Genomic DNA, 16,081 nt, shown 5'->3' with positions numbered 1-16,081 from the left:
CTATAAATATTTTTGTACAAGTCTGTTTATCTATGATCTCTTTGGGGGCACAAACCCAACAATGGTATGGCTGGATCAAAAGGCAGGCATTCTTTTATAGCCCTTTGATTAAAGTTCCAAATTGCCAGCCAGAATGGTTGGATCAGTTCACAACTCCACCAGCAATTCACTAATGTCCCAATTTGGCCACATCCCCTCCAACATTCATTACTCTCCCCTTCTTTCATTTTAGCCAATCTGCTAGGTGTGAGGTGATACCTCAGAGTTGTTTTGTTTTGCATTTCTCTAATTATTAGAGATTTAGAACACTTTCTCATGTGCTTATTGATAGTTTTTATTTCTTTATCTGAGAATTGCCTATTCATGTCCCTTGCCCATTTATCAATTGGGGAATGGCTTGATTTTTTATACAATTGATTTAGCTCCTTCTATATTTGAGTAATTAGACCCCTGTCAGAGTTTTTTGTTATAAAGATTTTCCCCCCAATTTGTTGTTTCCCTTCTGATTTTGGCTGCATTGTTTTTGTTTGTACAAAAGCTTTTTAGTTTTAAATAATCAAAATAATTTATTTTACATTTTGTAATTTTCTCTAACTCTTGCTTGGTTTTAAAATCTTTCCTTTCCCAGAGATCTGACAAGTATACTAATCTGTGTTCACTTAACTTATTTATAGTTTCCCTCTTTATATTCAAGTCATTCACCCATTCTGAATTTATCTTGGTGTAGGGTGTGAGATGTTGATCTAAACCTAATCTCTCCCATATTGTTTTCCAAATTTCCCAGCAGTTTTTGTCAAATAGTGGATTTTTTGTCCCAAAAGTTGGGCTCTTTGGGTTTATCATATACTGTCTTGCTGATGTCACTTACCCCAAGTCTATTCCACTGATCCTCCCTTCTGTCTCTTAGCCAGTACCATATTGTTTTGATGACTGCTGCTTTATAGTATAGTTTAATATCTGGTACTGCTAGGCCCCCTTCCTTCACATTTTTTCCATTGTTTTCATTGATATTCTTGATCTTTGTTATTCCAAATGAACTTTGTTATAGTTTTTTCTAATTCAGTAAAAAAGTTTTTTGGTAGTTTGATAGGTATGGCGCTAAATAGGTAAATTAATTTGGGTAGAATTGTCATTTTTATTATGTTAGCTCGTCTTACCCATGAGCAATCAATGTTTTTCCAATTGTTTAGATCTAGTTTTAATTGTGTGGAAAGTGTTTTGTAGATGTTTTTGTATAATTCCTGTGTTTGTTTTGGTAGATAGATTCCTAAGTATTTTATATTGTCTAGGGTGATTTTAAATGGAGTTTCTCTTTCTACCTCTTGCTGTTGTGATGTGTTGGAAATATATAGAAATGCTGATGATTTATGTGCATTTATTTTGTATCCTGCAACTTTGCTAAAGGTGTTGATTATTTCTACAAGCTTCTTAGTTGATTCTCTAGGATTTTTTAAGTAGACCATCATATCATCTGCAAAGAGTGTTAGCTTAGTCTCCTCATTGCCTATTTTGATACCTTCAATTTCTTTTTCTTCTCTAATTGCTACTGCTAGTATTTCTAGTACAATGTTAAATAATCGAGGTGATAATGGGCATCTTTGTTTCACTCCTGATCTTATTGGGAAGGCTTCTAATTCATCCCCATTGCACATGATGCTTGTTGGTGGTTTTAGGTATGTACTGTTTATTATTTTTAGGAAGGGTCCTTCTATTCCTATACTTTCCAGTGTTTTCAATAGGAATGGGGGCTGTATTTTGTCAAAGGTTTTCTCAGCATCTATTGAGATAATCATGTGATTTTTGTTTGTTAGATTGTTGATATGGTCAATTATGTGGATGGTTTTCCTAATGTTGAACCATCCTTGCATTCCTGGTATAAATCCCACCTGATCATGGTGGATAATCCTCTTGATCACTTGCTGGAGTCTCTTTGCTAGTATTTTGTTTAAGATTTTTGCATCTATGTTCATTAGGGAGATTGGTCTATAGTTTTCTTTCTCTGTTTTTGATCTACCTGGCTTTGGAATCAGCACCATATTTGTGTCATAAAAGGAATTTGGTAGGACTCCTTCTTTGCTTATCATATCAAATAATTTGTATAGTATTGGGATTAGTTGCTCTTTGAACGTCTGATAGAATTCACTTGTGAATCCATCAGGTCCTGGTGATTTTTTCTTAGGGAGTTCTTTGATGGCTTGTTCAATTTCTATTTCTGATATGGGATTATTTAGGTATTCTATTTCTTCTGCTGTTAATCTAGGCAATTTATATTTTGTAAATATTCATCCATATCACCTAGATTGCTATATTTATTGCCATATAATTGGGCAAAATAGTTTTTAATGATTGCCTTAATTTCCTCTTCATTAGAGGTGAGGTCTCCCTTTTCATCTTTGATACTGGTAATTTGGTTTTCTTCTTTCCTTTTTTATTATGGTTTTCTTCTTTCCTTTTTTATTATCTTGACTAGTATTTTGTCTATTTTATCTGTGTTTTTTTTCAAAATACCAGCTTCTAGTCTTATTTATTAATTCAATAGTTCTTTTACTTTTGATTTTATTAATTTCTCCCTTGATTTTTAGTATTTCTAATTTAGTTTTGATCTGGGGATTTTTAATTTGCTCACTTTCAAGTTTTTTAAGTTGCATGCCCAATTCATTATTCTCTGCCCTCCCTAATTTGTTAATATTGTAAGAAAGATAATAAATAATGGGGACACCAGGGATGTTATAATAAATCTAAATGATTGTGGGTACACACACCCTGGGTTGTAGGAGAGACTAGACCCAGACAGAGAGACCAGAACAGCCAAGCTGCTCCTAACTGACAAAGGGACTGTTGATTAACTGTCACCCTCGGCCAGAGGCTTTGAATCCAACAGGCAAGGTAACATGTTTTAACAGGTTTTAATTATGTACAACTAAAATAAAGGTGGGAAAGGTTTTTCTATACTTAAAACCTAAAGGATAATACCACAGGGCAAAGGGAGGACTTATTCTACTCTAATCTAAGTGATCTAACAGGGCCCAAGGAGCAGTGCAGTCTCTGGGAAGCTGATTCAAGTCTGGAACCAGCCAGTCTTGAACAGCACAGCTATGGATCAGTGGGGTGGCTTGAGGGTTTTCACAGTTTTCCAAAGAGGTTCACAGGATGCCAAAATCCTAGGTGGTCCAAGATATCCAAGAAGAAAGAGTGTACTTGAGAAACTGTCCACCAGGCCTCAAACTCCTCCTCTGCTCTGTAGGTCTTCTACTCTTCCTGGAAATCCACCTCCATCAGGATCTCAAGGAAATCAGGAAGCAGGGTCTGAGATCTCCCTGAGCTTGCAACAATTTCTGCCCACTACTAATGGAGTCTCTCTCTCAGGGCACACACACTTCCTCCTCCTTCGTTCCATCATAGAATGCTCCGGGCTTCCTGCTAGGTCAACCTTAATACTTAATCAATAACTAATCTTATTCACAGCAATATATGCACTCAAGGATATAAATTTCCCCCTGAGTACTGCCTTAGCTGCATCCCACAGAGTTTGGTAGGATGTCTCATCACTGTCACTCTCTTGAATAAAATTGTTGATTTTTTCTATGATTTCTTCTTTGAGTAACTGGTTTTGGAGAATCATATTATTTAATTTCCAATTAGTTTTGGATTTGCCTGTCCAGGTGCCCTTGCTAATTATTATTTTCATTGCATTATGGTCTGAGAAGGTTACATTTATTATTTCTGCTCTTTTGCATTTGTTTGCAATGTTTCTATGCCCTATTACATGGTCAATATTTGTGAATGTACCATGTGCAACTGAAAAGAAGGTGTATTCCTTTTTGTCCATATTTATTTTTCTCCACATATTTATTAAATCTAATTTTTCTAGGACTTCATTCACCTCTCTTATCTCTTTCTTATTTATTTTTTGGTTTGATTTATCTAGATCTGAAAGAGGAATATTTAGATCTCCCACTAGTATGTTTTTACTATCTATTTCCTTCTTGGGCTCTGCCAGTTTCTCTTTTAGGAATTTGGATGCTATGCCACTTGGTGCATACATAGTGAGCACTGTTATTTCCTCATTGTCTATAGTGCCTTTTATCAGGATGTAATAACCTTCTGTGTCTTTTTAAATCTTATCTATTTTTACTATGGCTTTGTCAGAAATCATAATTGCCACTCCTGCCTTCTTTTTCTCATTTGAAGCCCAAAAGATTTTGCTCCAGCCCTTTACCTTAAACCTGTATATGTCCACCTGCCTCATATGTGTTTCTTGTAGACAACATATGGTAGGATTTTGGTTTCTAATCCACTCTGCTGTTTGCTTCCATTTTATGGGTGAGTTCATCCCATTCATATGCAGAGTTATAATTATCAGTTGTGTATTCGCCAACATTTTGGTATCCTCTCCTAGTTCTACCTCTTCTTACACTATTTCCTTTCAAACCAGAGGTTTGCTTTAAGTGAGTAACCCTTGTCCCCTCCCTTGATTTACTTCCCTTTCTACCCCCTCCCTTATTATTCCCCTCTTCTCATTTTTTAAGGCCTAATGAATTCCCTCCCACTTCTCCTCTCCCTTTTTTGACCTCCCTACTCCCCTGCTCCCCTTGGTTTATTCCTTCTGACTTTCTCAGAAGGGTTAGATAGGTTTTTATATCCCAATGCATTTAGCTACTCTTCCCTCTCCAGGTTAATTCCACTGAGAGTAAGGTTTAAATGTTACCTCTTAATGCTCTCTTCCTCTCCTTCTTATAATAGTATTCATCCCCTCCCCTTCCCAAGCCCTCTTTGTGTGGTATAGAATATTCTATTTTTCTTATTCATTCAAGTTTCTCTTGGTGTCCTCTACTATTCACCCCTTTTTCCCCACTCCCCATATCATCTTAGACCATTTAGTACTCCAACCTCTCCCTATGAATAATTCTTCTAATTACTATAACAGTGAATACTATAATAGTGAATAGAGTTCACTATAGAGAATTATACATAACATTTCTCCACATAGGAATACAAAAAATTAGATCTTATTGAAGCCCTTAAAGAGGCAAATTTAAAAACAAGAGTTTTCTTTCTTTCCCCCTCTGTTTCTTATTTACCTTTTCATGTTTCTCTTGATTTTTGTGGTTGGATATTGAACTTTCCATTTAATCCTGGTCTTTTCTGTGCAAATACTTGGAAATATTCTATCTTGTTGAATGCCCAAACTTTCCCCTGGAAGTATATAGTTGGTTTTAATGGGTAGGTGATCCTTGGTTGTAGACCCAGTTCTCTTGCCTTCCTGAATATCATATTCCAAGCCTTGCTGTCTTTTAGTGTGGAGTCTGCCAGATCCTGAGTGATCCTGATTGGTGCTCCTTGATATCTGAATTGTCTCTTTCTGGCTTCTTGTAAAATTTTTTCTATTACTTGGAAACTCTTGAATTTGGCTATTATGTCCTGGGGGGGTTGTCTTTTTGAGGTCTAGTGTAGAGGGTGATCTATGGATGCTTTCAACGTCTATATTGCCCTCTTGTTGTAGAACTTCAGGGCAATTTTGCTGAATAATTTCTTTTAGTATGGAGTCCAAATTTCTATTAATTTCTGCTTTTTCAGGAGGACCAATGATTTTCAGATTGTCTCTTCTAGACCTGTTTTCTTGGTCTGTCACTTTCTCATTGAGGTATTTCATGTTTCCTTCTATTTTATCAGTCTTTTGACTTTGTTTTATTTGTTCTTTCTGTCTTGAGAGATCATTAGCTTCTTATTGCTCAATTCTAGCCTTTAGGGACTGGTTTTCCTTTTCAATCTGGTCATTTCTGGTCTTCAATTTACTTGCCTCACTTTCCAATTGCAAAATTCTGCCTTTTAAACTGTTATTTTCTTGCCAGATCTCTTCCATCTTTCTCATCATCTCAGATTTGAACTCTTCAATAGCTTGTGACCAGTTTTCATCATTTTGGGAAGGTTTGGATATGATTATTTGTTTGTTCTCCTTTGCTGTTTGCTCTGTTGTTTGGATTTTCTCTGTCTAAAAGTTGTCAGGTGTTAAAGATTTCTTCTTGTTGATCTTTCTCTTTTGGGGTTCTTGTGGATGGCTTGCCATTGTGAGCTGTGTGCCCTCTCAGGTTTATCCTCACACCCAGGGTCTGTCTGTGCTCTTTAGGCTCCTGAGGTCTCAGGTCTAGTTGTTCTCAGGGTCAAGCCTCCTGGTGGTCCCCTTGCTTGTTCCTCTGCCCAAAGCACCTTTAACAGTCTCAGAGCACTGCTTCCACAGTCATGCACCCTTCTGCACTAGGTCCCCACCCAAGGTCCATGCCTGTGCTCAGGATCCGTGTTCGTGCCTTCGTCTGCGCTTGAGCTCAAGGTCTGTGTTCAAAGTCCATGTGTTCTTTAGTCTCTTGGTGTCTTAAGTCTTACTGTTTTCAGGAGCAGTCCCTGGTGATCCAAGGTAGCTGCCAGGGACTTAATGGGTGCCCCAAAGTTGCTCTAACTCTTTTGCACTTGTTTTGGCACTGTAGGTGGTGTGTGTGGGAGGAGGTTGCTCAGCTCATGTTTTAGTGAGAGCTTTTTCACACCTTTATAGCATGGGAATGCCCCGATTCCACTTACCTGCAATGCTGCGCCCTTTTGTGGGATCCCTTTGTTTGTCTGGATTTGTTTTTATGTCTTCTTGAGGAGTCATATCTATGTAGATTAGGAGAGGTTAAGCAGCTGTTTTTTACTCTGCAGTCATCTTAACCTGGAAGCAAGCAATTGGGATTAAGTGTTTTGCCCAGGGTCCCACAGCTAGGAAGTGATTGATGCCAGATTTGAACCTAGGACCTACTGTCTCTAGGACTGGCTCTCAATCCAGCGAGCCACCCAGCTGTCCCTCGTTGCTTCCCTTTTAATTTTGGTTGCATTGGTTTTGTTTCTACAAAACCTTTTTAATTTAATGTAATAAAAATTATTTATTTTACATTTTATAATTTTTTCTAACACTTGCTTGGTCTCAAAATCTTTCCTTTCCCAAAATCTGCCAAGTATACTATTCTGTGTTCACATAATTTACTTATAGTTTCCTTCTTTATCTGCAAGTCATTCACCCATTCTGAGTTTCTCTTGCTGTAGGGTGTGAGATGTTTTTTTTTAAATTTAAATATTTAATTTTTTTAGAAAAATTTTCTATGGTTACATGATTCTTGTTTTTACTTTCCCCTTCATTCCCCTTCATTCTCCTTCTTCCCCCCGTTACATATCCAACACACATTTCCACTGGTTTAAAATGTGTGATCAATCAAGACTTATTTACATATTATTGATAGTTGCATTGGTGTGGTAGTTTCAAGTCTACATCCCCAATCATGTCCGCATCAACCCAAGTGTTCAAGTAGTTGTTTTTCTTCTGTATTTCCACTCCTGCGGTTCCTCCTCTGAATGTGGGTAGCATTCTTTTCCATAAATCCCTCAGAATGGTCCTGGATCATTGCATTGCTGTTAGTAGAGAAGTTCATTACATTAGATTTTAACATTAGATTTTAACTCATTCTCAATAGACTCTTTATCAGGCCCCCTTCTAATCTTAACATGCTGACTACTTCCCCTCATAATCATAGCAAGTCAAAATCACTTAAAAAAAGAGCCATTAGCACGAAAAAAACTTTACTTGACTATACTCATTATTCTTCAACTTTCACTAGTTATAGCCTTCACCTCATCAGAACTAATTATATTCTACATCTTATTTGAAACTACCCTAATTCCAACCCTTATTATTATCACCCGATGAGGTAACCAGAACGAACGACTAAACGCAGGCCTTTACTTTTTATTCTACACCCTAATTGGATCACTCCCTCTCCTAGTAGCCCTTCTCAATTTAAACAACAACCTAGGCTCCCTTCACATCCTAATAAATTATGTTACCATCAGCCCACAAAACAATACGCTATCCAACTCCGTACTATGATATGCTTGCATAATCGCTTTCATAGTCAAAATACCCTTATATGGCCTGCACTTATGACTCCCTAAAGCTCATGTAGAAGCCCCTATTGCTGGATCCATAGTTCTAGCAGCTATTCTACTTAAATTAGGTGGCTACGGGATCATACGAATTACTACATTTACCGAACCTATAGCCTCTCACCTATTTTACCCATTTATTATCTTATCAATATGAGGAATAATCATAACTAGCTCAATCTGCATACACCAAACAGACTTGAAATCACTAATTGCATACTCCTCCATTAGTCATATAGGACTAGTATTCATCACTGCCTTAATACAAACCACGACCAGTTTTATAGGAGCTACTTCACTAATAATTGCCCATGGCCTGACATCCTCCTTATTATTCTGCCTAGCTAATACCAACTATGAACAAATTCACAGCTGTACAATAATTCTTGCTCGAGGCTTACAATTAATTCTACCACTAATGTGCACATGATGGTTACTAGCTAGCCTAGCCAATTTAGCTCTACCCCCATCCATCAATCTTCTAGGAGAGCTGACAGTCATTATCTCATCATTCTCATGATCCAACCTTTCTATTATCCTCCTAGGAATTAACACAGTTATCACCGCCCTATATTCCTTATACATACTTATTACTTTCCAACGAGGAAAATTCACTCATCATCTCACCCCCATTTATCCATCTCTTACACGAGAGCACATGTTAATAATTCTTCACATCCTACCACTAATCATACTATCACTTAACCCAATGTACATTCTAGGAATAACATACTGCAAATATAGTTTAATAAAAACATTAGATTGTGAATCTAAATATAGAAGTTTAAATCTTCTTATATGCCGAGAAAGTATCAAGAACTGCTAATTCCTGAGACCATAACTAAAATTATGGCTTTCTCACTTTTAAAGGATAGTAGTAAGCCATTGGTCTTAGGAACCAAAAACTTTGGTGCAACTCCAAATAAAAGTAATTAACTCTATTCTTAATTCAACAGCTCTACTATCAATTATACTACTAACACTGCCAATCCTACACAGCCTTATATTTCCTAATAAGATAAACCACTTTCCATCCTATTGCAAAAACATAATTATACTAGCCTTTTTTGCTAGCCTCCCTCCCTTATTTACTTTTATCTACAATGGCCAAGAATCAATCATTACTAACTGACACTGATTCTCAATCCACTCATTCTCCATCTCAATAAGTTTTAAACTTGACTTCTTTTCCATCATCTTTATCCCTATTGCCCTATTTGTAACCTGATCTATCCTCGAATTTTCCCTATGATATATACATGCCGATCCTAATATCTCCCGATTTTTCAAATACCTGACTATCTTCCTAATAACAATAATTATCTTAGTTTCAGCCAACAACCTATTCCAACTTTTCATTGGATGAGAAGGCGTAGGAATCGTATCCTTTATACTCATCGGATGATGGTGCGGACGAACAGATGCCAATACTGCAGCCCTACAAGCCATCCTATATAACCGCATTGGAGACATTGGATTCATACTATCCATAGCCTGACTAATACTAAGTAACAACTCATGAGATCTTCAGCACATCTTCTCAACCAACATAGATACCGTCGCCCTCCTCGGCCTAATTATTGCTGCCACCGGAAAGTCCGCCCAATTTGGACTTCACCCTCGACTCCCTTCCGCCATAGAAGGACCAACTCCCGTATCTGCCTTACTCCATTCCAGCACTATAGTAGTAGCCGGAATTTTCCTCCTAATCCGATTTCATCCTATAATCGAAAACAATCAAATAATCCTCACAACCACTCTCTGCTTAGGGGCTATAACAACCCTGTTCACAGCCATTTGCACAATCACACAAAATGATATCAAAAAAATTGTAGCATTTTCAACATCTAGTCAATCAGGCCTAATAATAGTTACTGTAGGCCTCAACCAACCTCACCTAGCATTCCTACACATCTGCACCCATGCCTTTTTCAAAGCAATGTTATTCCTATGCTCCGGGTCTATCATCCACAGCCTCAATGACGAACAAGACATTTGAAAAATAGGAGGACTATTTAACTCAATACCTATCACATCCTCCGCCCTAATGACAGGCAGCCTCGCACTCACAGGAACCCCTTTCCTAGCAGGCTTTTACTCAAAAGACTCAATCATCGAAGCACTAAATACATCATACACAAACTCATGAGCCCTCATTATAACATTAATCGCCACTTCCTTAACTGCTATCTACAGCCTGCGAATCATCTTCTACGCCCTACTAGGACATCCCCGATTTGCATCAATAACCCCAATTAACGAGAACAACCCTAACCTTATTAACCCTATTATACGACTCACTTTAGGAAGCATTTTTGCAGGCTTCATTTTAACAACCAGCATCCCTCCAACCTCATCCATCTCCATAACCATGCCAACCATAGTCAAACTATCTGCCCTAATAGTTACCCTCCTAGGACTTCTAATTGGCCTAGAACTAAACTCTCTCAGCAATAAACTCATAAACTCAACTAACCAGACTGTCTCCTTCTCCAATTTACTAGGTTACTTCACTCATATTATTCATCGAATGACTCCCCTAATAAACCTATTCGTAGGCCAACGAATTGCTACCATACTAATTGATCTTAACTGGTATGAGAAAGCAGGACCTAAAGGTCAAGCTTACACTCACTCCATAGCATCTTCAAAACTTTCTTCAGCTCAAAAAGGACTTATCAAAGTATACTTCTTATCTTTTCTAATTTCAATAATACTCATCTTAACTCTCATCTAATCTCCGTCCACGAACAACTTCTAACACAACATAAATAGTAATAAATAAAATTCACCCTAACAAAGCTAGAGCTCAACCACCACATCAATACAATAATGAAACACCATTAAAATCTTGACCAATACAATGAGTCCCAGCGAAATCAAATAACTCAACAGCCGTATTAACATGAACTTCTCCAGACAAATAGTATCACACTATCTCCATCAACAGAACAAACAATAACATACTTATAGCCACAACATTCCCAACCCATGTCTCCGGAAACTGCTCTGTAACCATAGCAGCAGTATAGCCAAAAACTACTAATATACCACCTAAATAAACTAAAAAAACAACTAACCCTAAAAATACATCTTCCAAGCAAACCACCACCGCACAGCCTAAACCCCCGCTAGCAACTAAACTTAACCCCCCATATACCGGAGAAGGCTTAGAAGCAAAAGCCACGAACCCTACAATTAATAACAAAGAAATAAAAAAATAATTATCATTTTTATTATTTTAGCATGGACTTTAACCATAACCTATGGCATGAAAAACCATTGTTGTACTTCAACTACAAAAACATAATGACCAACCTACAAAAAACTCACCCACTTGCAAAAATTATTAACCACTCCTTTATTGACCTTCCAACACCCTCCAACATCTCAGCTTGATGAAACTTCAGATCTCTCTTAGGAATCTGCCTAATTATTCAAATCCTTACAGGACTATTCCTAGCTATACACTACACATCAGACACACTAACAGCTTTCTCATCAGTAGCCCACATCTGTCGAGACGTGAACTATGGTTGACTAATTCGCAATTTACACGGGAACGGAGCCTCCATATTTTTCATATGCCTATTCCTCCATGTGGGACGAGAAATCTACTACGGATCCTACCTATTCAAAGAAACTTGAAACATCGGAGTAATCCTACTCTTAACAGTTATAGCAACCGCATTTGTAGGGTATGTTCTGCCATGAGGACAAATATCATTCTGAGGAGCCACCATTATCACCAACCTCCTATCAGCCATTCCTTACATCGGCACAACATTAGTTGAATGAATCTGAGGTGGCTTTTCCGTAGATAAAGCAACATTAATCCGATTCTTCACTTTCCACTTTATCCTACCCTTCATTATCCTAGCCCTCGTCATTGTCCACCTTTTATTCCTTCACGAAACAGGCTCCAGCAACCCAACAGGGATTAATCCTGACTCAGATAAAATCCCATTTCACCCCTATTATACTATCAAAGACATTCTAGGACTTATCCTTATAATCCTTACCCTCCTATTGCTAGCTTTATTCTCACCAGACATATTAGGAGATCCAGACAATTTTACACCAGCCAACCCACTAAATACCCCACCCCACATTAAACCAGAATGATACTTCCTATTCGCATACGCTATCCTTTGATCTATTCCTAACAAACTAGGAGGAGTACTAGCATTACTTGCATCTATTTTAGTACTATTAGTCATCCCCCTTCTCCACACATCTAAACAACGAAGCCTCATATTCCGACCAATTTCACAAACCCTGTTCTGAATTCTTACAGCTAACCTCTTTATCCTGACATGGATCGGGGGTCAACCTGTAGAACAACCCTTCATCATCATCGGCCAAGTAGCCTCAATCTCCTACTTCACCACCATCCTCATCCTAATACCACTAGCAGGAATATTCGAGAACTATATACTCCAACCCAAATACCCTTAACTGTCCAAGTAATTTAACAAAAATACTGGCCTTGTAAGCCAACAGTGAAGGAAAACTCCTTCCTAGGACATCTCAAGAAGAGGGCATATCACCCTACCGCCAACTCCCAAAGCTGGTGTTCTGGTTAAACTACTTCCTGATAAACAATTTATATGCTATGTCAGTACTGAATTCATTTTTTTTTGCAAAAATTTTAATTATAAATAAAAACCCATATATGTATAATTATACTATATACGTTATATGTATAATTATACTATATACATTATATATGTCTATATTACATGGACTTATTTACCTCTAGCATATCTCACTATACATTATATTCATAATTATACTATATACATTATATGTATAATTATACTATATACATTATATATGTCTATATTACATGGATTTATTTACCTCTAGCATATCTTATAATACATTATACTCTTGTATTACTAGATACATATATATTACAGTACTATTAATCATATAGTATATGGATATTCATTACCTAATATTATGCATAATCTTACATAAGACATATTATGTTGGCGTACATATACATACTGTCCATGGTAACAGGAATCACAAACCTTAATCTGACAAGCATATCATAACCATCAGGAATACCTCAATCCACTTCTCACGAGAGACCACCATCCCACCATCTAAAGGCTTAACATCCTTCAGAGGAGAGGCATGAGTTGTGACGTACCTAATTCCTTGAACAGGCTACTGGTTGTTACTTTAGGATCATAAATTCGTTCATTGCATCCGAATTGCCATTAAATAAGGCATCACGATGTTTCGATTACTAGTCAGCCCATAACGTGGCATAACTGATTCTAACTGGCATGGGGTAAGATTTTTTTCGGGGGAGTTATATCCAATGGGCAGGAGCCTCAGACACCGATATCAACCTAGGATCTAACATGCTTGGTGTTCACACAGAATAAATGAGGATATTATATGAATGATTATAAGACATATTATTATATATAAGAATTAACGCATAACGTGTATACGTAGTAATAAGAAGTAATAATTTAATAATTAATCAATTTATAGTAGATATTAAATCAATGATCTATAGACATATATATTTATATATTCCACCCGGGTGACAAGCACACGAATAAAATAAAAATAAATAAAAAAACAAAACAAAACAAACAAATAAATAAATAAATGATAATAATTAATAATAAATAATAATTAATAATATTTAAATTAATGAATATAAATTTAAGGTATATATTCACTAAACCCCCTTACCCCCTTAAATATAAAATCGTACCTTATTCCGTCAAACCCCGAAACCGGAGGACACGATCTTAGCAAACTAGGGACAGGAGCTAAAACTTATGTAGATAAACACAGAAAAACATTAATAAGTACAAACCTAAATAGATATGAATAGGTGTAAACAGATAAACAAGCATATAAATAGATATGAAAGAGTCTATATATAAATGCAAGCAAGTATTAATAGATATTAGCACTATAAATCGAATAAGCAGATAGTCAAAGTATATAAGGCATATGGAACATATGTAAAATGCAAAATACGCATAAATAGGAATTTTCATTAAGATTCATACTTTAACAGTTTTCTGTGCTAATTTATATTTTAAGATTTAAAAAAAAAAGGAAAATAATCATCAATACTGACATAGCATATAAATTGAATTTTCATGGTAAGGAAAATCCAATTTTACCCACATTTTTCCTGCATGTTTTTTTTCATTTTTTTTTCGATTTTTTAAATTCTTTTTTTAATTTTTTTTTCCTTTTTAAGGACCTCTTTTTCCTAACAACTACCCAACACCCATTAATTTACTTAGTGGTTTAACATCTGTTAATGTAGCTTATCTTAAAGCAAAGCACTGAAAATACTTAGATGGTCTATACCTAGACCCATAAACAATAGGTTTGGTCCTGGCCTTATTATTAATTTTAATTAAACTTACACATGCAAGTCTCCGCAATCCAGTGAAAATGCCCTTAAAACTATCAAAGATTTAAGGAGCTGGCATCAGGCACACTAAAATGTAGCCAACTACGCCTTGTTTAACCACCCCCCCACGGGTAACAGCAGTGACTAATATTAAGCCATAAAAGAAAGTTTGACTAAGTTATAATTACTCAGGGTTGGTTAATTTCGTGCCAGCCACCGCGGTCATACGATTAACCCAAGTTAATAAACTTCCGGCGTAAAGCGTGTTTACGCCACTAACTAAATAAAGTCAATAGTCAACTAAACTGTAATACGCTCTAGTTGAAATAAAGATAAACAATTAAAATGACTTTAATACCGCCGACACACGACAGCCAGGACACAAACTGGGATTAGATACTCCACTATGCCTAGCCATAAACTCAAATAGTTTAACAACAAAACCATTCGCCAGAGAACTACTAGCAATTGCTTAAAACTCAAAGGACTTGGCGGTGCCCTAAACCCACCTAGAGGAGCCTGTTCCATAATCGATAAACCCCGATAAACCCAGCCCTATCTTGCCAATACAGCCTATATACCGCCATCGTCAGCCCACCTTAAAAAAGTAAAACAGTAAGCGAAACTATCTTCCATAAAAACGTTAGGTCAAGGTGTAGCATATGAAAGGGAAAGAAATGGGCTACATTCTCTACCCTAGAGAACAACGAATCACATTATGAAACTAAAGTGCCTGAAGGAGGATTTAGTAGTAAATTAAGAATAGAGAGCTTAATTGAATTAGGCAATAGGGGCGCGCACACCCCCGTCCCCCTCCTCAATATACAACACTCCGACAACTAATAAGATATCAAACTAAAGAGGAGAAAAGTCGTAACACGGTAAGTGTACTGGAAAGTGCACTTGGAATATCAAAATGTAGCTTAATTAATAAAGCATGTAGCTTACACCTAAAAGATTTCAGTTAATCCTGACCATTTTCAGCTAATAACTAGCCCTAACACCTTTAAATACAACTATATTATAAATTCCAACTAAATCATTCTAAAATCCCAGTATAGGTGATAGAAAAGTTGCTACACAGGAGCTATAGCACTAGTACCGCAAGGGAACAATGAAAGACCAACTTAAAGCATACAAAAGCAAAGATTAACCCTTGTACCTTTTGCATAATGATTCAGCCAGTCATCACGGACAAAATGAATTACGCCCGACCTCCCGAAATTAAGTGAGCTACTATAAAACAGTTAACATGAACCAACTCGTCTATGTAGCAAAATAGTGAGAAGATTTTATAGTAGAAGTGAAAAACCTATCGAACTTAATGATAGCTGGTTATCCAAGACATGAATTTTAGTCCAACTTTAAGTCCTATAAACCACAAATTCTACCTAAGTACCCCTTAGACTTAAAAGCTAATCAAATGAGGGACAACTCATTTGATTTACAAAAATTATTTTTAATTGTCTATTTAGAAGTTCATACCAGATCTAGGCATGACTAGTCTGCCTTTTGGGATATGTAAAGAGTAGGAATTATCACAGAAGGAAAAATATACAAGCAAGACACCAAGCACTCAACACAATATGTCAAGGAAGTCAGGATAAACATGTGAACTATTTTTACTGAGAAGTTGGCAGTTACTACTGTTGGCAGAACTGAAATACACTGAATTATAGAATAAGTTCACTGCAACAAGAAAGGGAATTC

General features: G+C 36.7%; 1 pseudogene; it reads left to right on the top strand.

Moving 5' to 3' along the window:
* The first annotated feature begins 11,277 nt into the window (after window positions 1-11,277).
* LOC123237670 lies at window positions 11,278-12,093 on the top strand (annotated as a pseudogene).
* Window positions 12,094-16,081: the final 3,988 nt, after the last annotated feature.

The sequence above is a fragment of the Gracilinanus agilis genome, chromosome 2 (assembly GCF_016433145.1).
Source record: "Gracilinanus agilis isolate LMUSP501 chromosome 2, AgileGrace, whole genome shotgun sequence".
Classification (NCBI taxonomy): domain Eukaryota; kingdom Metazoa; phylum Chordata; class Mammalia; order Didelphimorphia; family Didelphidae; genus Gracilinanus; species Gracilinanus agilis.
This window is presented reverse-complemented; position numbering and strand designations above follow the sequence as displayed.